Source organism: Macaca mulatta, chromosome 15 (genome assembly GCF_049350105.2).
Source record: "Macaca mulatta isolate MMU2019108-1 chromosome 15, T2T-MMU8v2.0, whole genome shotgun sequence".
Classification (NCBI taxonomy): Eukaryota; Metazoa; Chordata; class Mammalia; order Primates; family Cercopithecidae; genus Macaca; species Macaca mulatta.
Genome location: NC_133420.1, coordinates 7,977,839 through 8,003,526, shown reverse-complemented (window position 1 = coordinate 8,003,526; position 25,688 = coordinate 7,977,839). Strand labels below are relative to the sequence as shown.

At 50.9% G+C, this 25,688-nt stretch overlaps 1 long non-coding RNA gene across 1 annotated transcript; it reads left to right on the top strand.

Annotated features, from left to right (window-relative positions):
* Positions 1-212: 212 nt before the first annotated feature.
* LOC144334969 (uncharacterized) lies at positions 213-25,223 on the top strand. The gene is made up of 5 exons (XR_013405312.1): positions 213-869; positions 1,253-1,334; positions 4,292-4,368; positions 19,393-19,549; positions 23,327-25,223. It is a non-coding gene; the product is annotated as an uncharacterized LOC144334969 (long non-coding RNA).
* Positions 25,224-25,688: the final 465 nt, after the last annotated feature.

Sequence of the window (25,688 nt, the reverse complement as noted above, 5' to 3'; positions counted from 1 at the left end):
AATGCTCAGCCCCGGGAAACCTGTGCGCGCGAACGCTCAGCCCCGGGAAACCTGTGCGCGCGAACGCTCAGCCCCGGGAAACCTGTGCGCGCCAACGCTCTGCCTCGGGAAACCTGTGCGCGCCAACGCTCAGCCCCGGGAAACCTGTGCGCGCCAACGCTCAGCCCCGGGAAACCTGTGCGCGCCAACGCTCAGCCCCGGGAAACCTGTGCGCGCCAACGCTCTGCCTCGGGAAACCTGTGCGCGCCAACGCTCAGCCCCGGGAATCCTGTGCGCGCCAACGCTCAGCTTCTGGGCCCTGGCTGTACTCCTGGGACCTTCCTGCTCTCCTGGCCCCCCTGGTCTGCCCATCCTCCTCTGTTCCGACTCAGCTCAAACACGCCTTCTGGGGATCCCCCTGGCCCACCCAGGCCAGGCGGCCAGGCAGGGCATGGGCTCCAGAACTCTTAGCGTGGTTTTCAATCACGGTCGTGCTAAGTATATCAGGGCTGCGTGCAGGGCTCGAAGCGGGTCGGGTGTGTCCCTAGCGAAGGGTTCTTCTCCCACCCGCCCCCTCACCCCTGCTGAGTCTCCCTCCCTACCCCTGTGGGGCAACTTGGGTGGGCCCGTGGGTCCTGGGAGCACTTCGGAGATGTCAGGGCAGGCTCGTGGGGGTATAGGAGCCTAGTCCAATCTAAATCACAACTCCGCCTCTGCGGCTTCAGCCTTCAGCCCTCTTCTTCCTGCCAAAGTGAGGGGGCTGCTGGGAGGTTTTGGTCCTGCAGACTCCAGAGTGGCTGGGAGGAGGGGAGACTACGTCTGCCCCAGGCCCCCGGCTCTGCTCCTGCACTCTGGCCTGTGGTTTCTCCGGGAGTAGGAGAGGAGGGCAGGTGAGAGGAAGGGTGGGGCTGGGGGCTTCTCTCCCACTGCCGGCAACCTCCTTAGGAGGACGGCTCTGTGAGTGGGGTGGGGTGGGGGTGTCTGTGACTTCTTCCCCAACCTGCCCCCAACCCCCCACCCTCCACCCTCAAGCTGGGGGTCCCGATACTCCCGTCACATCCGTTCCCGTCACACCCTCTCTCTAGCTTCTCTTTGCAGGGCTGCCCTTGTGAGTGGGGTCCTTGAAGACCCTGGGGGTGGGGAACAAGCCATGTGGCTGGGAACCGCCATGGGCTTCTGGGCGCAGAGCTCCCGCCTGTACGTACAGCTGGCACCCCCCCCAACCCCAGCTTCTCCCTTTCTGCCTCCCCCTGCCTCCCCACTGCCTCAGCAGCAGCTCTGCACCCTCCTTCCTCCTGTCAGGAGCAGGCTCGGGCCCTCTCTCTGCGCCGAGATGCCGTGGGGCCGGCGAAGGGGTGAGCTTAGGTCGTGGGGGACAGGGGACCTGGTGGCTCCAGCTGGCCATGTGGCCCACTCTGAGTCCTGTTCGCTCACTGGAGGATGGGGGTGGGTGACAGCCAGGCCCAGCCCCTGGTGGAGTCTGAGTGCCAGCTGTGGCCCACAGAGCTTGATGAAGGGGCCTTGGGGTGAGAGGTGGGTACAGTGAGAGGCCACCAGGCCACGTCCTCGCCCTCCTGCCCTCCACCTTTGTTCTCTGTCTCATGTGGGGGTGTCCATGGACGAGCCCCCTTCCAGGACAGGCCAGGAGGACCGTGAGCAGTGAGGCCACGTGGCTGGGGAGCCAACTTGGTGCCTCCCTGTCCCTCAGGCCAGGAGCTCTCCCTCGTTCCTGCTGCTGCTGCTGCTGCTGCCTGCAGCTGGGCCTGAGCCAGGGAGGCCATCCTGGGGCCTAGGGGCAGGCTTGAGGTGGGGACGTGGCATCCGCAGCCCTGGCCGGCCTTGTCTGTGGGAGGCCTGACTGGGGCTGACTCATCGGGAGCTGGGAGCTGAGCGGAGCAGGCCCAGCTGTCTGGGGAGTCCGGGCTTATCCCTGCGTTATGACGAAATCACAGTGCGGAAGCCCAGGAGGGGGCCGCACTCGCAGCGGAAAAGCTGTCGTGGGCCGCAGGCCGGGCATGGAGGGGAGAGGCCCTGGCCGCCCACATGTCCGACCCATGCTGCCTGCCTTAGGGTGGCCCACCACCCTCGCTTGCCCAGGACTGAGGAGCTTCCCAGGACTCAAGCCTTTCAGCTCTGGCGGTGGTAGAGTTTTGAGCAAAACTGGACAGTTGTCACTCTAGTGGGGGCTGCATGGCTGGACCTTTCCTCTTGATACAATGGCCTGGCATGGGGAAACTGAGGCTCATAGAAATTAAGACACAGGCCCAGGGTCCTGAAGCTCCTGGGACCAGTGCCTGGAGTTTTCAGAGTGTGGCCTGGCGCTGTTTCTGCTGAGAGACGAGGTGGCCTGGGGTGGCAATGGTGGCACAAGGCAGTGAGCTCTACCCTCTCCACAATTACTGGTGCTCCTTCCTGTTCAGCCGGAGGCGGCTTCCGGAATGCTCCCCTCCGGCACCCAGCCTGCATTCCAGAACTGGTGGGCTCTGTGGCAACTGGGCCAGACCAGGGCGTTTAGAGCCCCTCATCCTTCAGGTCTACTGGCACCCCACTTCTCTACACTGAGCAGCCAACGCCCGGCCTCACATCCTGGTCCTTTTCACACCCAGACACGTCTGTCGGCCCCTTTCCCCTATGCCTTCAGACAGGCGCTGATCTGACCTACCAGCTCATGCCAAGGAACCAGCTTCCTTCAACTGCCTTCCCTGCCTCGGTTTCCCATCACTGCAAGTGGGGAGAGGCACCTTTCGCACTAGACTCTGTGAAGTTGCCATTTTTCAGACCCCACCAGCCAGTGCCCTGGGCGCCTCCCACGCCTGCCCACAACTGCCGGGAGCCTCAGCCCGGGCCTCATCCCGGCTGACCAGCTGCGCTAGGAAGGGTTGCCGGGCCCCCTGGCTGTATCCCCTGCTGAACCATGGGCTGGGTCTCTCCCGCTCCTCCTATCGGGGGCAGAGGTTAATGAGCACAGGCACTGGAGTCAGACAGTCTCGGGTTCAAATCCTGGCTCTGCTGGCCCCACATCAGTACAGCAGGAATACTACTGACTCCCTGCTGGGAAAATCCAGCAGCAGCCGCCATTCACTGGCCGCCAGCACCGGCGTGCCGGTGGCGCACCAGGCACAGCTGGTTCCTCACTCACTCGGCCTCTGGATAGCTGCAGGGAGACAAGGTCATTATCTTCATCTTCTCCATTTACAAATGAGGAAACTGAGGACCAGGGAAGGTGGGTGAAGGCCAAGTTCCCCCAGCCAGTGAGAAGGACCTCGTCTCCGGGTTTGTGAAAGGGGAAAGTTGTAACTGCCACTTAGGACTGAAGAAATGATGCTGCCCTCCCTCCAGGCATGCCCCCCACCCCCCCAGGAAGCAATCCTATCTGCCCCTCGCTGCAGAGATTGCAACTGATTTGTTTTTTTGTGATGACGGTAGGTTTTTGTTTTTTTGAGACACAGTCTTGCTCTGTCATCCAGGCTGAAGTGCAGTGGCACAATCTTGGCTCACTGCAACCTCCTCCTCCCGGGTTCAAGCGATTCTGCCTCAGCCTCTCGAGTAGCTGGGATTACAGGCGCCCACCACCACACCCAGCTAATTTTTGAATTTTTAGTAGAGATGGGTTTCGCCATGTTGGCCAGGCAGGTCTTGAACTCTTGACCTCAGGTACTCTGCCTGCCTTGGCCTCCCAAAGTGCTGGGATGACAGGCGTGAGCCATCACGCCCAGCCAGTTTTGTTTTGTTGTGATCTTCATTCTTAAATGATTTCGTTTTTTCCAATTTGTGATGCACATAAATGCAATCAGGCATTTTTAAAAATTCTGTCCTGGGTCACGGTCCTTGTGCCACCTCTCTCACTGTAGCTGGTCCCTCGGCCAGAGGCAACCTCATGCAAGATGCTATGTTGGCAAATGAGATGCTCTTTGAGCCCTCGGAGGGCATAGGTGGCCTGGCCATGTGGATAGGGTGGGTGTGTGTCCCCTGTGTGACCAGGCCGTGTGGATAGGGTGGGTGTGGGTCCCCTGTGTGGCCAGGTCATGTGGATAGGGTGGGTGCAGGTCCCCTGTGTGACTGGGTCATGTGGATAGGGTGGGTGCGGGTCCCCTGTGTGGCCGGCTGTGTGGACAGGGTGGGTGCAGGTCCCCTGTGTGACTAGGCCATGTGGATAGGGTGGGTGCGAGTCCCCTGTGTGGCCGGGCCGTGTGGATAGGGTGGGTGCGGGTCCCCTGTGTTGTTGCAGGGACTGTCATTGGTTCTTGTGCGTTGTTATGTAATGTTTCATTCTCTGACTATTCTGCAATTCACCTGCATTGCTTCTGTCCAGGGATCCTGTGAATAAAATGGCGCAGATGTGCTTGCACCGATTTCCTGGTGAGAGTCCATGAGCGTCTCAAGGATTTGGTGAGTTGTAAGATTTCCACACATTCAAAGGTGGGAGACAATTCCAAATTGCTTTCCAGAGTGGGTTTTTACAAATGGACACCCACATCTGCAGCTAATGAGCATTCCTGTTGCTCTGAAACCTCACCGATAATTGGCATCTCCATTTTTTGACAATCTGGTGGGTAATCAATACTATATTGTGGTTTTAACTTAAATTTTCTTCATATGGATGTGCTAGAGTTCCTTGGCATATGTTTACTGGCTACTGCAGGTTCATTGTCTGAAAGTCAATTTTTTTGGCCTGTTTCTGTATTGCAATGTTTGCCTTTTAAAAATACTGATTTATAGGAGTTCTTTATGTATCCTGGATTTGCACCCTTGACTTGGTTCTGGGCTTCCAGCTTTTTCCCACTCCCTGGCTTGTCTTTTCCCTTTCTTTAGCATGTCTTTTGCTGAACAGGGACATTTATCTTCTTTCTGTTTATGGTTCGTGACCTTGGTCCCTCGTTTGGGAAATCCTTCTGTGCTCTGAGGAATGGTTTCCCAAGTCGGTTTCTTAAAGCTGTAGAATTGCGTTTGCCATGTTTAGGTCTTTGTTTCACTGGAATTGGTTTTTGTGTGCAATGTAAGGTCAAGTGTCAATTTCATTTCCCCCCCATGTGGGTGGGTATTCAGTTGTCCCTGAATCGTTGATTGAATTAATTTATCTCTTCCCCACTGATCTCAAATGGCATCTCTGTGAAACACATCTTTTTTTTTTTTTTAATACTTTAAGTTCTAGGGTACATGTGGACAACGTGCAGGTTTGTTACATTATGTATACATGTGCCATGTTGGTTTGCTGCACCCATTAGCCCATCATTTACATCAGGTATTTCTCCTAATGCTATCCCTCCCCACTCCCCACACCCCATGACAGGCCCCGGTGTGTGATGTTCCCCGCCCTGTGTCCAAGTGTTCTCATTGTTCAATTCCCACCTATGAGTGAGAACATGTGGTGTTTGGTTTTCTGTGCTTGCGATAGTTTGCTCAGAATGATGGTTTCCAGCTTCATCCATGTCCCTACAAAGGACATGAATTCATCCTTTTTTATGACTGCATAGTATTCCATGGTGTATATGTGCCACATTTTCTTAATCCAGTCTATCACTGTTGGACATTTGGGTTGGTTCCAAGTCTTTGCTATTGTGAATAGTGCCGCAATAAACATACGTGTGCATGTGTCTTTATAGCAGCATGATTTATAATCCTTTGGGTATATACCCAGTATTGGGATGGCTGGGTCTAATGGTATTTCTAGTTCTAGATCCTTGAGGAATCGCCACACCGTCTTCCACAATGGTTGAACTAGCTTCCACTCCCACCAACTGTGTAAAAGTTTTCTGATTTCTCCACATCCTCTCCAGCACCTGTTGTTTCTTGACTTTTTAATGATCGCCATTCTAACTGGTGTGAGAGGGTGTCTCATTGTGGTTTTGATTTGCATTTCTCTGATGACCAGTGATGGTGAACATTTTTTCGTGTGTCTGTTGGCTGCATAAATGTCTTATTTTGAGAAGTGTCTGTTCATATCCTTTGCCCACTTGATGCAGTTGTTTGGTTTTTTCTTATAAATGTGTTTGGGTTCTTTGTAGATTCTGGATATTAGCCCTTTGTCAGATGGATAGATTGCAAAAATTTTCTCCCATTCTGCAGGTTGCCTGTTCACTCTGATGGTAGTTTCTTTTGCTGTGCAGAAGCTGTTTAGTTTAATTAGATCCCATTTGTCTATTTTGGCTTTTGTTGCCATTGCTTTTGGTGTTTTAGTCATGAAGTCCTCGCCCATGCCTGTGTCCTGAATGGTATTGCCTAGGTTTTCTTGTCGGGTTTTTATGGTTTTAGGTCTAACATTTAAGTCTTTAATCCATCTTGAATTAATTTTTGTATAAGGTGTAAGGAAGGGATCCAGTTTCAGCTTTCTACATATGGCTAGCCAGTTTTCCCAGCACCATTTATTAAATAGGTAATCCTTTCCCCATTTCTTGTTTTTGTCAGGTTTGTCAAAGATCAGATGGTTGTAGATGTGTGATATTATTTCTGAGGGCTCTGTTATGTTCCATTGGTCTATATCTCTGTTTTGGTACCAGTACCATGCTGTTTTGGTTACTATAGCCTTGTAGTATAGTTTGAAGTCAGGTAGTGCGATGCCTCCAGCTTTGTTCTTTTTGCTTAGGATTGTCTTGGCAACGCGGGCTCTTTTTTGGTTCCATATGAACTTTAAAGTAGTTTTTTTCCAATTCTGTGAAGAAAGTCGTTGTTAGCTTGATGGGGATGGCATTGAATCTACAAATTACCTTGGGCAGTAAGGCCATTTTCATGATATTGATTCTTCCTATCCATGAGCATGGAATGTTCTTCCATTTGTTTGTGTCCTCTTTTATTTCGTTGAGCAGTGGTTTGTATTTCTCCTTGAAGAGGTCCTTCACATCCCTTGTAAGTTGGATTCCTAGGTATTTTATTCTCTTTGAAGCAATTGCGAATGGGAGTTCACTCATGATTTGGCTCTCTGTTTGTCTGTTATTGGTGAATAGGAAGGCTTGTGATTTTTGCACATTGATTTTGTATCCTGAGACTTTGCTGAAGTTGCTGATCAGCTTAAGGAGATTTTGGGCTGAGACGATGGGGTTTTCTAAATATACAATCATGTCATCTGCGAATGGGGACAATTTGACTTCCTCTTTTCCTAATTGAATACACTTTATTTCTTTCTCTTGCCTGATTGCCCTGGCCAGAACTTCCAACACTATGTTGAATAGGAGTGGTGAGAGAGGGCATCCCTGTCTTGTGCCAGTTTTCAAAGGGAGTGCTTCCAGTTTTTGCCCATTCAGTATGATATTGGCTGTGGGTTTGTCATAAATAACTCTTATTATTTTGAGATACGTCCCATCAATACCTAGTTTATTGACAGTTTTTAGCATGAAGTGCTATTGAATTTTGTCAAAGGCCTTTTCTGCATCTTTTGAGATAATCATGTGGTTTTTGTCTTTGGTTCTGTTTATGTGATGGATGATTATGTTTATTGATTTGCGTATGTTGAACCAGCCTTGCTTCCCAGCGATGAAACCAACTTGATAATGGTGGATAAGCTTTTTGATGTGCTGCTGGATTTGGTTTGCCAGTATTTTATTGAGGATTTTCACATCGATATTCATCAGGGATATTGGTCTAAAATTCTCTTTTTTTGTTGTGTCTCTGCCAGGCTTTGGTATCAGGATGATGCTGGCCTCATAAAATGAGTTAGGGAGGATTCCCTTTTTTTCTATTGATTGGAACAGTTTCAGAAGGAATGGTACCAGCTCCTCTTTGTACCTGTGGTAGAACTCAGCTGTGAATCCATCTAAGTGTCCGTGTGTCTGGGTCTCTTTCTGAGCCTTTGATTTTATTCTCCTGGAGATTTATCTGCTCTTGTTCCAATTTCACACTGTCATGATCATTACAGCCTGATTAGAAATCTTGACAATAAGAAGGGACAGTTCTTTACCTTGCTTTCCTTCAAGAATATCTTGGCTATAACTGGCCCTTTGCAATTAAACATGAACTTTAAAATCACTTTACCAGTTCCACAGATGACAATTCTCTTGGGATTTTGAGTCCAATGAATTTGAATCTGTAGCCCACTTTGGGGACAGTTGACATATTTACAATACTGAATCTTCCAATCCATTAACGTGTTATATCACTTATTTGTATATTCTGTAATATGTCTCCAAGTCTCATTATATTCTCCAAATATACATTATTTTCTTCATAAATGTCTTTCAGTAGATATATTCATAGGAAGTTCATATTTTTTTATATTATTAGTATTCTCTTTCTTCATTTATAAATATTTGTTGCTATCATGTAGAAATTTATCTCTAATTTGTGCATGAATTTTTGAATTTGGCAACTTTGCCAAACTTTCCGTCTATTGGCATAGCTCCACATTCATATGGCTCTTCTATGTACATAATCATATCATCAACAAATGGTGACTGTTTGGTTTTTTCTTTTCAATGCCGGTAGCTTTTATGCCCCTGTCTTCCTGTCCTGGCTAGGACTTCTAGTACAATATGGAATAGAGGTGGTGAGACCGGACATATTGTCTTATGCCCTATTTCAAAGGATAGCTTTAAAGTTTCACTATCAAATGTGATTTTACAGTTGGTGTTTTTCACACGCTTTTTATCAGGTTAAAGAAGTTTTCTTTTATAAAGAAGTTAACTATTTGTTTATCAGGTTAAAGATGTTTCCTTCTATTTTCGTCACTGAAAAACGGTTTTAAATCCTGAATGTATCCTGAATTCAAATATCTTCTTCCGTCTTCACTGAGATGAGCCTATGACTTTTAAATCTTTAATCTGTTAATGTAGTATGTCGTATTAATTTTTTTGAATGTTCAATCATTTAGCCTTGCATTCCTTAGATAAACAACTTGTCCATGGTGTGTTACTCTGCATATGTAGTTGGTTTTAGTTTGCTAATATTGTGTTTGCATTTATGTTCATGAGTGAGGCTGGCCCATGATGGTCATTTCCCATGCTGTCCTTGTCAGGCTTGGGGGTAGTAGAATAATTCCTTCTTTTCTATTATCTGTGAGTGATGAGAATTTTTTTTTTTTTTTTGAGACAGAGTCTCACTCCGTTGCCCAGGCTGGAGTGCTGTGGTGCGGTCTTGGCTCACTGCCTCCCGGGTTCAAGCAATTTGCCTGCCTCTGCCTCCTGAGTACCTGGGATTACAGGCATGCGCCACCACGTCTGGCTAATTTTTTGTATTTTTAGTACAGATGGGGTTTCACCATGTTGGACAGGCTGATCTCAAACTCCTGACCTCGTGATTCACCTGCCTCGGCCTCCCAAAGTGCTAGGATTATAGGTGTGAGCCACCGCACCCGGCAGAGTGATGAGAATTTACTCATGAATTGTTCTTGGCCTGAGGTTTTATTTGTGGGAAGATTTTGAACTAGTGATTCAGTTTCTTGAGTGGTGATAGGACCATGTAGGGGTTCTATTCTTGAGTCTGTGATATTTTTCTAGGGACATGTTTATTTTGTCAAATTGTAATATTTATTAGTGAAAGTTTTATAATGTCCTCTTATTATAACATTGTTGTATCATAATATGTGTAGTGATTTTCTTTTTTCATTCCCAATATTAGTAATTTGTAACTTTTCTAATTTTTTTATCTTTTTTTTTTTGAGATGGAGTCTCGCTCTGTCGCCCAGGCTGGAGTGCAGTGGCATGATCGTGACTCATTGCAAGCTCCGCCTCACAGGTTCACGCCATTCTCCTGCCTCAGCCTCCCGAGTAGCTGGGATTACAGGTGCCCACCACCATGCCTGGCTAATTTTTTGTATTTTTTAGTAGAGATGGGGTTTCACCGTGTTAGGCAGGATGGTCTCGATCTCCTGACCTCATGATCCGCCTACCTCGGCCTCCCTAAGTGCTGGGATTACAGGCGTGAGCCACCGTGCCCGGTCTATTATTTATTATCCTTAAGAAAATGACTTTGATTTTTTTATTCTCTCTACTTTATAGTTTTCTATTTCATTAAGTTCTTTTTATTTAATTCACTCACTTATTCATTATTTTATTTTTTCTTCTACTTTCTTGGAATTATTTTGCTGTGTTTTCTTCTTGAGATCTGGATTTAGCTGAGTAATTGTCAACCTGTCTTTTTTTCTAGTATAATCACTTATGACTCTAAGTGTCTTTAATGTATTGCTTTATGTAGCATTTTGCATTCATAACATTCATGAATTTTTAGTATTCAGTAAAGGCATTTTCTAATTTTTGTTAAATTTTGCTTTGACAATAGGTTATTTAGAAGTGTTCATTAGTTTTTAAACATATGAGGATTGTCTAATCATCTTGCACTGTGGTAAGAAAATATTTGTGTGCTATTTTAATTCTTTGAGGTTGTTTGAGGTCCACGTAGGCCTCAGGATATAGTCCCCTTTCCTCAGGGTTCCATGCCTGCTTCAGAAGGGTTTGTGAGCGCGGTTTCCTGCGAACGGAACCGAGTCGCTCATTGCTTTGCTCACCTCTTCTCTGCCTACCCGACGCCTCTCAAAGTCTCCCTCTGGGACTGTGGGTTTGCTGGTTTCTTCTTGGAGGTTTTTGATTTTTACCTTTAACTTTCAGGCTGTGTTTTAAGTCTGTGCAGACTGCTTTTATTTTCTTTTTCTGGTGAATTGAACTTTTCACGAGGCAACGATTCCTGGTGGTGCATTTTGTCTGCAGATACTCTGTCTGGCTTCCTCTGGTTTGCCGTTGCATCTTCTTTATCTCTTTACTTCCAACCTCTGCAGATCTTTATGTTTTGAGCATTTTCTGTAAACACCACAAGGTTTGATTTCTCCCCCTAGTCTGTCGGCCTTTGTCTTTCCATTGCAGTGTTTAGTCTCTTTAAATTTAATATGATTGCTTATATTTAGGTTCCAATAGACTACTTTTTTCTATTTTTAGCTGTTGCATGTTTCTTTTTCTCTTCTATATTGTCTTCTTTTGGATTTAAGTATTTTTTAATTTCTATTTTTTAAAATTTATTTATTTTTAATAATTTTTAAATTATTTTATTTATTTAATTTAATTATTTAATTTCTATTAGTGTATGAGTTCTGTACGATTGCTGGTCTTTTTGTGGTTTATCTAGTAGTTGCGATATGCATCTTTAGCTTCTGTGAGTTTTCCACAGAAAACTGTAATAAATCAACTAATCGTGGGCCTAACACAAAGAAAGTTTCTTCTGTCACAGTTCTGGAGGCCAGAACTCTAAAGCCAAGGTGTTAGCAGGGCCGCACTCCCTCTGGAGGGTCTAGGGAAGCCTCCTCCAGCTTCTGGTGGCTTCAAGCATTCCCTGGCTTGTGGTTGCATCCCTCCAACCTCTGCTTCCGTCTTCATGTGGCCTCTTCTCTGTGTCTCTCCGTGTCCTCTTCTCTTCCTCTAAAGGCTCAAGTCATTGGATTTAGGGGCCTACCCTAATTCAGTATGATGTTACCTTGATCCTTAACCATGTGCATCTGCAAAGACCCAGTTTCTAATTTAGGTCTTATTCTGAGGTTCTGGGTGGACGTGAACTTTGGGGGACCCTACGCACTGCATTATACTTACCAAGACACAGAGTTAATCGATACCCAGACAGCACAGGAATCCCACACGGAACCCTGGGGCTCCACATGTACTCCTCACTGATTTCTAGGTATTTCAATTCTGTCCTGTTCTGTTGTAACCCACAGGCTTTATTTGTTTTTGCAGCCAGAGCTCCTTTCGACTGACCCACTTCTGCCGGGATCCATGCCTGCCTTATCCCCCTCCACTCAGTTCTTCCACCTAGAATGGCCCATGTTTCTTGGGCCTGGAATTTATCCTTTAGGCTTTTGGTTGGAGACACTCTGTGTTGAACTCTCTCGGGTTTTGATTTTCTGAAAATGTCTTTATTCTGCCCTGTTTCTCGGAGGGCATTTCAGTGGGGTTTTCTTTGGGCTCATCGAAGACGCCATGTCATGGGCTTCCGGTTTTCACTCCTGTGTGTGACAAGGCAGATGTCAGCTTGCCTCTTAGGCAGGTGATTGTCTCCGTCTCTGGCTGCTTTGAAGATGTTTCTCTTTGTTTGTGCAGTTTCACTAAGATCACACCTGTAATCCCAGCACTTTGGGAGGCCAAGGCGGGTGCTTTTTATTAAGTGTGGATGACTTTTTATTAATTCTACCTGGGCCCATTGGGCTTTTTTACATCTGCGGTTGTGTCCCATCAGTTCTGTGACATCCCCAGGCGTTTTCTCTTCAAATATCATGCTGCTCCCATCGCCCCTTCTTACCTTCTGCAACCTGATGAGATGACACGAGAGCTTCTCACGTTCTTCCTCGTGCCTCCAAACTTCTCAGATCTCCATCCTCTTGCCTCACTGTGCAGCATTCCCTGAATTTCTTCTAACCTAACCTGTCTTTACTTATTTTTCATTTTTATTTTTATTTTTTGAGACAGAGCTTTGCTCTTGTCACCCAGGCTGGAGTGCAGTGGCGCGTTGTTGGCTCACTGCAACCTCCGCCCTCTGGGTTCAAGTGATTCTCCTGCTTCAGCCTCCTGAGTAGCTGGGACTACAGGTGCACGCCACCACGCTAGGCTAATTTTTGTATTTTTAGTAGAGACAGGGTTTCATCATGTTGGCCAGGCTGGTCTCAAACTCCTGACCTCAGATGATGCACCCACCTTGGCCTCCCAAAGTGCTGGGATTACAGGCGTGAGCCACCACGCCCGGCCCTAACCTATCTTTAGTTTATCAATTATTCTTCAGTTGAATTGAACATACTATGAAAATAAAAATTCAATATATAATCTTAGTTATATTTTTACCTTAGTTTTCTACTCCTTTTTCACCAAGTTAGTTCCTGTTTCTGGCTTTCTGCTTACCATTTTCAGTTTGGCTTTTCTTTAAGCTCAATAAAAGCAGGTTGTTTTACGATATGTGCCTGATTTCTTTAGTATTTGAAGTCTGCGTGTCTGTTTCTGCTCTCTGTTTTCTCTCTGGTCTCTCACTTATTGGATTTTGTTCCCCTTTGTCCTTGTACTGAGACCTGCCTGTGTTCTTTAGTATGTAATATGTGGAGGTTCTTGGAGGCCTAGGATGAAGGTGAATTTTCCTGGAAGGGATTTGTGTTTGGTTCTTCTGGACCACCGCAGATCCAGGGTTACCTACTCCAAACTCATCGATGGACGCATCTTTAATTTGCCAAGAGATGGGGGCTTGTGCTGCAATGCTGGCTTGTGGTTGCCATTTTCAGTGACATGCCCACCCCAGCCCCACCCTGAGCTTAGCACCAAGGCAGCGTTTCTGGTGGTCTCCTGAGGTGGGCCACAGGTGGGTTTGTTTCTGGCTAACCTACATCTGAGGGGTGTGCTCCTTGTGCCCCGGCTCTGCGAGCAAGGCCTCCCGCCGGCCTTCTCCTCAAGCGGGCCCTGGGCTTGGCTCTGTGCCTTGCATACGGCCTCTGAGTCCATTTGGTTCTGCCATAGGCTCACAACAAAGGGCACTGCCGGGCCCTGCTCACCTCTTTGTGGCCCCACCTCCCTTTAGAAGGCATCTGCTGGCCGGGCGCGGTGGCTCAAGCCTGTAATCCCAGCACTTTGGGAGGCCGAGACAGGTGGATCATGAGGTCAGGAGATCGAGACCATCCTGGCTAACACGGTGAAACCCCGTCTCTACTACAAAATACAAAAAAAAAAAAAAATTAGCTGGGCGTGGTGGCGGGCACCTGTAGTCCCAGCTACACGGGAGGCTGTGGCAGGAGAATGGCGTGAACCCTGGAGGCGGAGCTTGCAGTGAGCTGAAATCTGGCCACTGCACTCCAGCCTGGGCGACAGAGCGAGACTCCGTCTCAAAAAAAAAAAAATAAATAAAGGAAGGCATCTGCTGATTCCTTACTATCTGGTCACCTCTTTGCTTTTAAAAATACTGTTTTCAGCAGTTTTGTTCCTCGGCGACTGATTGAACTGATTAACCTAACCTGGTGCTTTACCAGAAATGTAAGTTAAGGCAAGGACTTGGTTCCTTCACTCCATGCTTTCCACGTCCCCGTCATCAGCAAGTCGGTCGAGCTCTGGGGTAAGGGCCTTCCCTGTCCCGTTGCCCTCACTAGCTGCCCCACCCCATGGCCACTCCCTGTCCTACCCCGGTCTCAGAAGCAGCCTCCTCATTGCTCTCTGGGGCCACCCTTGCTCCCCACCCGTCAGAGACTTTGAAAACACAAATCGGAGCCCCTCCCTTTCCTGTGGAAAGCCCTCCCGTGTCTCCACTACAGTCAGAATGAAAACGAATTCCCTCGCCACGGCTGAGTCTCCTGTGATTTGGCCTCTGTCCAGTCCTCCGGCCCCATCTCCCCACGGCTTACTCACCAGCTGCCTTAGCCTTTGTGCCCTGGCTCGCCCATGCCAAGCTCTTTCCCATCTTGGTCCTTTCCCCATAGTCTGGAAGGTTCTTCCACTTTAGAAGGTTCTTCCACTTTAGTCTTGCACTTTGCAGCGCTTCGCAAGACGGGGTCTGTCTCATCCTTCAGGCCCTTCTCAATCTTGTCTTGTAGAGAGGTCCTCCGAGAGCCCTCTCAGCTCCCCTGCCCTACCCGTCAGCTCTTTTCTGACCTCCACCGTCTCCTTCTTTCTTTACTGCTGTGGCTCTCCATGAGAAACTAGCACCTCTTCCCAGATGAACCTGCTTGTCCAGCTTCCTGTACAGTGGAGGCTCACAGGCATCTCGGCACCCACACCGTGCCTGCACCCAGTAGCTGCTCAGGTCATGCTTGGTGGATAAATGAAGGCACTAAGTCTCTTTGTGTGCTGCTCACGGGAGGCAGGGATGGGGCTCAGCGGCCTCCAGTTTCCACACAGACTTTTGGTAGAAGGTAGCGAGTGGGATGTGTTTCCAGATCTGACACGGTGTTTGTGATTTAGCCCCACTCTCTCCCCTGTTAAGAAAAATAATCTAGCCAGGTGCAGTGGTTCACACCTGTAATCCCAGCACTTTGGGAGGCTGAGGCGGGTGGGTCACTTGAGGTCAGGAGTTTGAGACCAGCCTGGCCAACTTGGTGAAACCCCGCCTCTACCAAAAATATAAAAAAAAATAGCCAGGTGTTTTGGGATGTGCCTGTAATCCCAGTCACTCGGCGGGCTGAGGCAGGAGAATTGCTTGAACCTAGGAGGCAGGGTTTGTGGCGAGCTGACATTGTGCCACTGCACTCCAGCCTGGGAGACAGAACGAGACTCCATCTCAAAAAAAAAAAGAAAAGAAAAGAAAAGAAAAAGCATCCTTTTTCAAGTATCTTTTCCAAGTCATCCTGGGGCATTGTATGACATGCAAAGAGAATTTACTTATGTAGAGACATGCACGGTGCCTGTGTTTGACTTTGCTGTTTCCTATTAATTAAGGATTCAGACTTTGTAACGTTACATTAACCCATAGATTTGTATCTGGTAGAAAAGAAAAGGGTTACGACCACTGCCTTGTAGCACATTAACCAGTTTTACTTCTGACTGGGCAAAGGCGTGGCAGAATGCCCTTCCAAGTCCTCAGACGGCTCCAGGAATGGACTTATCCCATCTTATGAGTTTCTGTGTTAAAGAGCTCATACATTTTTGATGTGTATTCATTTTATATTTGTACAAGAGCCCTGCTCTTTCTGTAAAGTATACTCTGACAGCCTCCGAGAACGGCGACAGAACCTGCGGCTGCTTACTGTGCAGTGGGTCCTTGCCTGGTTCAGTTTCTGGTGTCGGGTCTCATGCCTGCCCCGTGGCCGTCTGTCAGCTGTGGGTCCGTGGACGGGTTGCCTAACCCCTGCCCTAGGCTGAGGTCCTCTGTGCCTCAGCTCCCTCATTTATACAAGAGACGATGACACCATCAGTCTAAGGTTCTTAAAGGGGCAAATGAGACCCAAGTCAAGTGCTTGATCCTCCACTTTAGGCATTAGACGGACAGTAACTGTAAGAATGATGATGATAAGAGTGAGCTGTTGGTCTCTGTCCGTCTCCACTAGCAGCAGGGGAGGCCCCATTTAAAGGCAGACAGGGGTCATACAAACACCCTTGGCCCCCACCAGGCGGTCTTAATGTACTTTACAAATAGGGGGGTCCTCGGAGCAGAGCCCCTCGGGTACCTCTGCCCCAGTCCTTGGGTCTTCTCTACACAACAACCAGGTGACTGTTTTTTTTTTTTTTAAATAGCTTTATTGAGATGTAATTGACACTATACAATTCACCCATTGAAAGTGTACAATTCAGTGGCTTTGAGAATATTCACAGCTGGGCAACGGTCTCCACCATCAATTTCAGATGCTTCTGTTACCTGAGAGGCACCCCCATACACCTCAGCCACCTGCCTCCCCTCCCGCCTCCTCTCCCTCCCCTCAGCCTGGCAGCTGTCAGTCTGTTTTCTGTATCAGTGGATTTGCCTACTCCAGACGCTTTGTGTAAGTAGAGTCGTGCAGCACCTGGCTGCCTTCACTCAGCACAATGGGTTCGAGGCTCATCTGTGTGGGCCTAGCTCACTCTTGGCTGATAGGTGGCCCCTTCTGCAACGTGGGATTCCTTGGGGCCCTAACCCAGCCTGGCTCCCCACAAAGCTGGCGGCCCCGTTTCGGCTCTGCTTTTCTGTCTTGGCTGGTGCCAACCCTGGCCTGAGGGGTGTCCTGTGCCTCAAGGACACCCCCACCTGGCAACTGCTCTCCCCGCCAACTGGTCCTGCCGCGCCTTCACCCAGCTCAGGTCCCGCCCCATGTGGACAGAGGGAACATTGGGGGTCAGGGAGGCGGATGGAGCCTCAGAACCTCACGCAGGTAGATTTCTTGTCCCTTGTCTCACCAGCTGCTGGCAGCTCGTCTCACTCCCGTCCAGCAAGCAAGAGGCAGTGGTTCATGTCTGGGGGTGGTGGGGACTTCAGGGAGCCTGGACAGGCAGGAAGCACCACCTAAAGGCTCTGGGGGAGGGGGTCAGAGTCCCACCAAGTCCTCGGGGACAGTGGGGCGGCCTTTCACTTGGTATTTCCCCAGCACCAAGTATGCACAGGCAGCACGCTGGGTGCTGGAAATGGCACGAGCAAGGTGGGCACCGTGCCCACCCTCATGGGGCCGAGCCAGTGGGGGAGGCAAAGCAGACAGCGGTTATGGCTGGGTTGGGTGGGACTGTGATAGGGCAGCTGTCCTGACGCCTCTGTGCCCCTGGGCCCACGCAGTGGTGGGCTGCTCGCGGGGTGCCTCCCGAGGTGCTCCTGGACTAGGAGGGAGGCCGCCGTCTGTTTCTACTTAGTGGCCTCCCGGGCCAAGATGATGTCATTGCAGCTCGGCCTGGCGGGCGCTGGCGCCGGGCCACCAGTGACAGCTCAGCTGGGAGCCCCAAGCTAATGAGGAGGGGGCCATGGCTGCTGCGGCCATGGTGGGGCTGCTGCCTCTCATCCCAGAACCACGGCCTCATCCGCAGAATCCTGGTCTGTCCCCAACAGGCAGAGTAGGGGGCGGCCAGGCCCTGCAGGAATGTGGGGTGGGGTGATTCACTAAGGAACTGCACCCGAGGGGGGCAGGCGCAGCTGGGACCAGGGCCTCGAGCTGTGGTCCTTCTCCTGCTCTAGGAGGGTGCTTCACCGAGGAGCTCTGGGCCTGGCCTGTGGGCCTCTGTGCTGCTGAGCTGTTGCTCAATGTAGAGTCCATGGAATCGGCAGGCCTGGGCACCGTCTGCTGAGGCCAGGCCCCCAGGCCTGGACAGGGGAGCCGTTTCTCCCCAGCCACTGGGGCTCACCTCTCCCTGCTTGATATGGTCTGGCTCTGTGTCCCTACCCAAATCTCATCTGGAATTGTAATCCCCACAGGTCTAGAGGGGGAAGTGATTGGATGATGGGGGCAGCTTCCCCCACGCTGTTCTCATGATAGTGAATGAATTCTCACGAGATTTGATGGTTTTATAAATGGTAGTTATTCTCTCTCTCCTGCCGCCATGTAAGACTGGCTACCTCCCTTTCTAGCACGACTGTAAGTTCCCTGAGGCCTCCCCAGACATGTAGGACTGTCAGTGAGTTAAACCTCTTTTCTTTACAAATTACCAGTCTTGGGCAGCTCTTTCCAGCAGTGTGAGAAGGGGCTAATCCACTGCTGCCCACCTGTGGCTGTGGACAAGGCTGAGGACCAGGGCCTTGTCTGGCTCCGAGTGTCCACAGAGCTAAGGGCTGCAGGTAGGGTTGGGCTGTGCCCTCCACAGAGGCCTGAGACCCACGAAGCACAAACCATCAGAGCCCTTGGTGAGGAAACTGAGGCCTTGGGAAGGAGAGCATTTGTACCAAGCAGGATGACCTTGCCGGGCTCTGGCTATGGCTGCCCTGGCACCAGTATATACAGTCAGGCTATGAGCTGACACAGTAATCCCATAGTGAGCCCATGAAGGCAGATCAGTGTATTTAATCCTCCCAGTGACCCTATGAGATAAGATGTGGAGACTCAGACACATTATGGAGGGGAGACTTGAACTCAAGTCTGGCTGACCCAAAGATGTGTTCTCGGCTTCTTCTGCCTGCTGGCTCTTCCTGGCTGATCAAGGGGTCCTGGGCCCTTGCACCGTCCATACTGTGTAGCTTTGGGGATAAATGGTTCCTGAGCCACTGTGTCCTCTCCTTACAAAGAGGTGACAGATCTGCCTGGGATACCACATTTGAGGAATTGGGAGAGGACGGGGCGGGGGCCTGAGGTTGCAAGGTGCACACCGTCCCCGAGTGAGTGTCAGGACTATGGAGCGCTGCCACAGTCAGGGCTCAGCCTGGGGGTGTGGAGCTGGGCAGCAGGGCCCAGTGGGCTGGCTGAGGGTCTTCCCTGAACAGTGACGCGTCCCATGCATTGCATTCCTGTTCTCTGTTTGGCAACGAACACACATGGGGTCTCTCCCTGTACCCAAGTTAAACATCTACAGGGCTTTCTGGGGGAAGGGCTGCATGCAGGCATGCCGTGAATGACCGGCGGCTCTGGCAGGGTGCTGGGCCCTGGACCGGTGTCTTGGACTCTCACACCTCACCTGTCAGGTTGGAAGCGACACTGTGGCCAGGCTCTGTGTCCCCGTCACCCTTCCACACCCACCTGGCTTGCTCCGTGTGCTTTTTTACATACGTGTATTTTTTATCCCTAAAATAACTGCCGCGTGCATTTGTTCTGCCCCCTTCCAGGTGTTTTTCCCTTCATGTGTCACACTGTGGCGGTCATGGTGGCCACACCATGTGTCTGCTTTAGTTGATATGATTCTATTGGCCAGTCCCTTGGGGAGTCGGGTGGTTTTCCTACACATGACAGACAGGAGACACGGTCTTTCACGATGTGGGTTTCCCATATCATGTTAAATATCTGTGGGCTCTGGCATTGGGCAGACATTTCAGACTGACTGTTCCCTACGGCTGAACGTTTAGGTATTTTGAATTTTTCCTGTCCTAATTAATACTGCAAATAACATCTTTGTACATAGAGCTTTCCCACCCACTAAAAATACTTACTATTTTTTTCCTTAGGATAGGTTGAGCCTTTATTGGCCTTTGAAGGCATCTTCCTAGACCTCAGGGGTGTCACTGAATTGGATCCATTATAACCCTCCATTCATCTGCTTGGCTCTCCACAGACTCACAAATGTGCTCAGAGGCCGAGTCGCCCTGCGTGCCGCCAGCCCGGGTGAGTGCGCTTCTGCCCTCCCACTGGCCTGGCTTTGTTGAAAGTGTCTTTTTCATGTTTTAACTATTAATAGAGAAGGAGATATGCCGCCTTTTTCCCCAGAAGGAGTACAGTGTCCCCCTTATGTTTCTTTCCTTCTTGATTTAGGTGAGGTCTGTCTCAGTCCGTGGTCAGCTTTGCTCATTTGTCATTAAAGAAAGCCACGCTGCCCACATGGTGCCCCTTTCCCCACAAGGAGCTGCATACTGGACACCACATCGTCCACTGTCTGTTATTTATGGGAAACCCTCCTTTCTCGGGACGCAGACCCTGGAGATGGAAAGGTGGTTGGGTGCCATCAGACGCTTGTTTTATTTTTGAAGATAAAATCTGGGGGAAGTCCAAAGTTGACACTAATTGTGGAAAATTTTCATAATATTAAAAGTTAGAGCTAAAAACATGAAAATCCTCTAACATCCAAATATGCTATGACAGCTGCTCTCTACCTTTTGGTGAACATCCTTGAAGAGCTTTCTCCACACAGGTGCACAAATCTCCTTGAGAGATCTGGGTGAGTCCGACAGGCAGGGCAGACATAACAAATGGTCATCCATCTCCTTTCAGGGCATGCGTGTTCATGTCATGTCATCATCTGTTCAAAGTACTGTCATCAGCAACAAAGCATGGCTTGACACATGGGCAAAACTGCACCAACCACCATGCATGGACACAGCACCCATCTAGCCCTGACCTGGTGGTTTGTTTGCGTCCCCTTGCTTTGCCCCATCCAAGGAGGATGGGGGGTTCAGTGTGTAAAAAAATAAAGTCTCGTCTCATAGATAATATTATTATACTGTGGAGACAGGTGTTTTTTTTTAAGCATTTTAAATATGGGAGAACCAGGCCCGGAGAGGTGAGCTAACCTACCCTGGTCCCCCAGTGGGGATAGGACAGGCTGAGGCCGGACCGTAGCCCCTTTGTCCCAGGCCCAGGCTCTCTGCTCCTTTTGGCTGGAAACCTCCAGCTCTAGGGGCTAGTAAGGGTTCCTCAGGGCTGGGCTCTTAGCTTCTGGGGGCCAGGGGAATTGGGGCAGTGCCAGGAGTCCAGGGATGGTAGCATCTGGTTTTTCCAGCCAATGCAGAAACAGCACCTGCTGTAACCCCAGAGGCCAGAGGACTTCCAAGAACGTACTGCTCAGAGTGGGGGCCCCTGCTGAGGGGTGGGGCTAGAGACGGCAACCCCCAGGTTTGCTTTATCAGAGTGGAGGATGGGCCGGCCCTTGAAACCAGAGCCCGTGAGGTGTGGGAGCTTCACTGAGCTGACGATGGCTCACCAAGCGTCTCTGCATGGACACTCGTCCCCCCAAATTTCCTACAAGAGACACAAGGCAGAGCTGCCGTTTGTCCCTGTTAGAAAGGAGGCTCTCCGCAGGTGGGGGTGCCCTGGCTTCTCGCTGGTTCATCCCCAGGCCTCTTCTCTCTTTCTGCTCCCACTTCCCCAGGCTTGGGGGCTGTGTCTCCTCAATGTGCGGATGAGGGCACGACATATTGGTTACCGAGCAACCAAGACACGAGCCAGAGCCCCTGGGATTCCTGTAGGGGCTGACGTGGCTGGGCCTCACCAGAGTGACCAGGTCTCCACCTCTGTCTGGGCCCTGGGTTTCCTTGTGTTTGTGTGACGGCCACAGGGTTGGTGCGTCCAACCTGCTGCGAACCATGCGCGGGTCTGTGCCCAACGTCTGCTATGGGCGCTTGGGCCTGGCAGAGGCTGCTTAGGAGGCCAAGCATGGAGCACCCCCGACGCTCATGGAATCCCAGTGAAACAGTGATGAACTGTGAAATGCACTCCAACTTGTCCAAGACAGCTTGGTTTTGTCCCCATTTTTTCCCCAGAAGCCCCTTTTATTCATATTTTACCTATTTTTGGGTGCCCCAGACACATGCCTGCTCGGCTCCCTCGGGGAGCCAGCCCTTGGCCTGCCTGTGAAGGTCCCAGGCTTCTGGGAGGCCCCATGTGGGGTTACACAGCGCTCCCAAAGCTGGAAACCTGCGCCATCCTCCCTGGGGGAGTGGCTGTCTCTCTGTCTCTGCCTGGGAGCCGCTGCTCCAGAAGCTCTTTTTGGGGTCTGCTTTCACCTCTCTTCTTTCTGGGCTGCTTCCTCATCATCCCTTCCTCATTTTTTGTTTTAATGAGAAAAGGTCTTGCCCTGTCATCCAGGCTGGAGTGCGGTGGTACAATCACAGCTCACTCCAGCCTCCACCTCCTGGGGTCAAACGATCCTTCCTTCTCAGCCTCCCGAGCAGCTGGGATTACAGGTGCATGCCACCATACCTGGCTCCATTTTTTTTTTATTATGAAAATTTTCAAACATTCAACATTTTAAGCAAAGATTGAAAAAATAGAACCATGATTACCCATATGGCCACCACCTGGATTCCACAGTGCACTCATCGCGTTTGCTCCCGGCTCCCTCTCTGCAGCGTGGTCAAGGATGTGGCACCTCAGCTGGAGGCCGCAGCTCCTCTCAAGGGATTCTGCCTAGAACTGCCCTCTGGGAGCCCAGAATCTTCCCTGTTCCTTCTTCAGACCAGTGGGTGGGAGTCGTGGCTCCCACTGTCACTAACACTGCAGGCATACTGTTTGTCTCGGGTCCTTAACCCCGTCCAGACAGTGTGTAAACTGTCCCTCCACTTCATGTCCCCAGCCACCCAGTTGGACTGGCCTTCTGACCAATGTCTCTGTCTCCTCCTCCCGCCCTGCTCCTCTTCCCTCCTCCTTTCTTTTCCTCTTTTCGTGTCTTCCTCCTCCTCCTGCCTCCTTTCTGGTCTCATAACCACTTAGAAGAAAGCTGCAGGCGTCCTGAATCTTGACCTCCAAACAGGCGGACATCCCTCTCCTGAAAATAAGGACGGTTTCCTTCAGAACCACAGCATTGGCACCCAAGACACCTGACCATCCCCTCCCATCTCCTCCCATCCCCTGGGATCCGGTCCACACGCGAATTTCCTAATTGTTCACCTGACCATCCCCTCCCATCCCCTGGGATCCAGTCCACACGCGAATTTCCTAATTGTTCACCTGACCATCCCCTCCCATCCCCTGGGATCCAGTCCACACGCGAATTTCCTAATTGTTCACCTGACCATCCCCTCCCATCCCCTCCCATCCCCTGGGATCCAGTCCACACGCGAATTTCCTAATTGTTCACCTGACCATCCCCTCCCATCCCCTCCCATCCCCTGGGATCCAGTCCACACGCGAATTTCCTAATTGTTCACCTGACCATCCCCTCCCATCCCCTCCCATCCCCTGGGATCCAGTCCACATGTGAATTTCCTAATTGTTCACCTGACCATCCCCTCCCATCCTCTCCCATCCCCTGGGATCCAGTCCACATGTGAATTTCCTAATTGTTCACCTGACCATCCCCTCCCATCCCCTCCCATCCCCTGGGATCCAGTCCACATGTGAATTTCCTAATTGTTCACCTGACCATCCCCTCCCATCCCCTGGGATCCAGTCCACATGCGAATTTCCTAATTGTTCACCTGACCATCCCCTCCCATCCTCTCCCATCCCCTGGGATCCAGTCCACATGTGAATTTCCTAATTGTTCACCTGACCATCCCCTCCCATCCCCTCCCATCCCCTGGGATCCAGTCCACATGCGAATTTCCTAATTGTTCACCTGACCATCCCCTCCCATCCCCTCCCATCGCCTCCCATCCCCTGGGATCCAGTCCACATGTGAATTTCCTAATTGTTCAAAACGGTCCCTTGTGCTTATTTTTGAGGCAGTGCGTGATTGCACCTGGTGTGTCTGGTTTAGCTTCGGAATCTGTTTTATGCCAGGACATGCCCATCTTCTGTTTCCCTACGACGCTGACTTTTGGAGGCCGGAGCCAGTGCCTGGCAGCCTGTCCTGTTGCCGGGTCCCCCTTCCCCTGTGTGGCACCCCCAAAGGTTGACTCAGGGTCAGGTCAACCTTTCAGAGAAGAGTGCTCCCTACATAGTCCTGCTGCTGAGGCCACGTCACCTCCCGCGAGGGGCGTTGCTAAGGCCAGTGGGTTCCTTCAGCAAACCCACTCTGGCTCCTGCTGTCTCAGGACCAGTGGCATGGGCCCAGCTCTGCCCACAGCGTTCCCCTTGAGGTTGTGAATGTGGCTTCCGGTGGCCCAGGTGTGCACGGTGAGCTCGCACCCACTTCCAGCTAACAACCGTCTTGCCTGGTGAAACTTCCCTGGGCTGCCAGACCTGCGAAATCCCAGAATGCCAAACATTCCCGCCTCACGTGATCCCAGAGGGAGGGGACTCAGCGTTTCCAGCTCACAACTGAGGAGCCTGAGGTCACCGTCAGATGAGAACCCCAGCGTCCCGGTCTGCAGCTTTGTTAGATGCGACGGGGTCAACAGGGCCCAATGCCCTCGTGCGGCCTGGCCCCGCCCCATGCTCGGGGGCCACAGGGTGACCTCCTTCCCTTCCTTGACCGAGGCTCTTCGCTGGACAGTAGACAGGCAATGCCCAGGGTCCTCTGGCCTACGTGGCCTCCCGGTCTGGAGGCGCTGTTCCCGGTCGGGGGCCTGGTCTGGTGGGGAGGCAGTGGCCTGGGGTTTTCTCTCGGCCGTGTGCTCCTCCAGGCCTGATGGAGCCCAGCCTCCTGGGCACTGACAATCAGGTCACGGTTAAAACAAAGCACCAGTGGGCGGCAAGGTGCAGGGCCTCTTCACCACCAGGGCTTCACCGGTTCACTGACCTCTCCCTCCTGTTCCTGGGAGCCACCATGCATCCAAGCACTGCCGGACGGTGCGGAGAACAGCAGCCCACATCTAGCGTGCTGACCGGCGGCAGCCTGCGCTGTGGCTGAGGATGAAATCACCGTGTTCGAATCCCAGCCCTGAGAGCCAGCCAGAGTGGCCCAGATGTTTCCACTCAGGGTTTGGCAAAGGCACCGCCAGGAGGAGGACAAGAGCGGAGAAAGACGACTGCCTGGGCACGGCGGGAAGATGGGAGCCACTGCCCTTCGGACAGCTGCTGTCGGGGCTCCACGAGGGTCCCTTTGGATAAGCCCTGGCCCGAGACCTTTCCAGGGATGCAGGCTCCTAATGGCTCTTCTGAGCACCCGTCGTTTGTAACCACAGAACCAGGGCACAGAGCCCAGCGGACAGAGCTGTGTGTTGCCCGAGGAAGCGAGGATCTGCTGAAACAGCTCTCGGGCATGTCGCTGCCACGGATGGTCCCCCGAGAACAGGAGCCCCCAGGGTTTGGTGGTGTCTGTGGAAGGAGTTCCTAGGCTGCCAGAATATAGAAAGACAGCACGAGGGGTGGAGGCTGCCCCAGGAACCCTCAACCTACCCTGTATCCCTGTGAGTTTTCAGGAGTGCCACAGGTTTGAAGGAGCCCAACTTTAATGCTTTAAACTCAATGTTTCATTGGTGGAAATCTTGTCTCACTCCATGAGGATTTGCGGTGGTTCTCGGGAAACTGTACAGTGAAGAATTAAAATGAGAAGACGCTAGGAAATCCCTGAGCCAGACACTCAGGAACTGGAGCGTGGCGACAGTTACACAACCTTGGGGATCTGCTAAATGTCCCCGAACTGCACAGAGCAAAGTGGTTAAAATGCTACATTTTATGTTATGTGTATTTTCCTGCAATTAAAAAAAAAAAAAGCAAAACCAAACCAAAACAAAACAAGAAAACAACTCTGGGCTGGGGAAAATTCCAACTAGAGCAGGGAGAAGGAGAAGAGAGAGCCGGGCCCAAGTCCTCCCAGCTGGCGGGGTGGAGCTGCGGCTCGCGGCCCCTCTTCTGCCCGCAGCCAAAAGGAAAAGAAAACTGTCCATTCGCCGTCATTCTGAAAAGATAAATTGAGCTGCTACGTGCCAGGCCCTGTGCTGGAGACACGACACTGATGATGAAACCAAAACAGTCCCACCCTCAGAGAGTCCCCGCTGTAGGAAGCCCCCGTATACTTGTCCCTCTTCATGGGGACAGCAATGTGAGTTCCTCCAGGTGCAAGTTTTCAGGCAGTGAGTCTCCAAGAGATTTCACACAACCTCGTGGGGAATGGGGCCGTGGGACCACACAGGGCCCAGACGGGGCACTGGGAACAAGCTGAGAAGAGAGACCTGGTGTTCAGGCGGTGCAGCTGGGACAATGG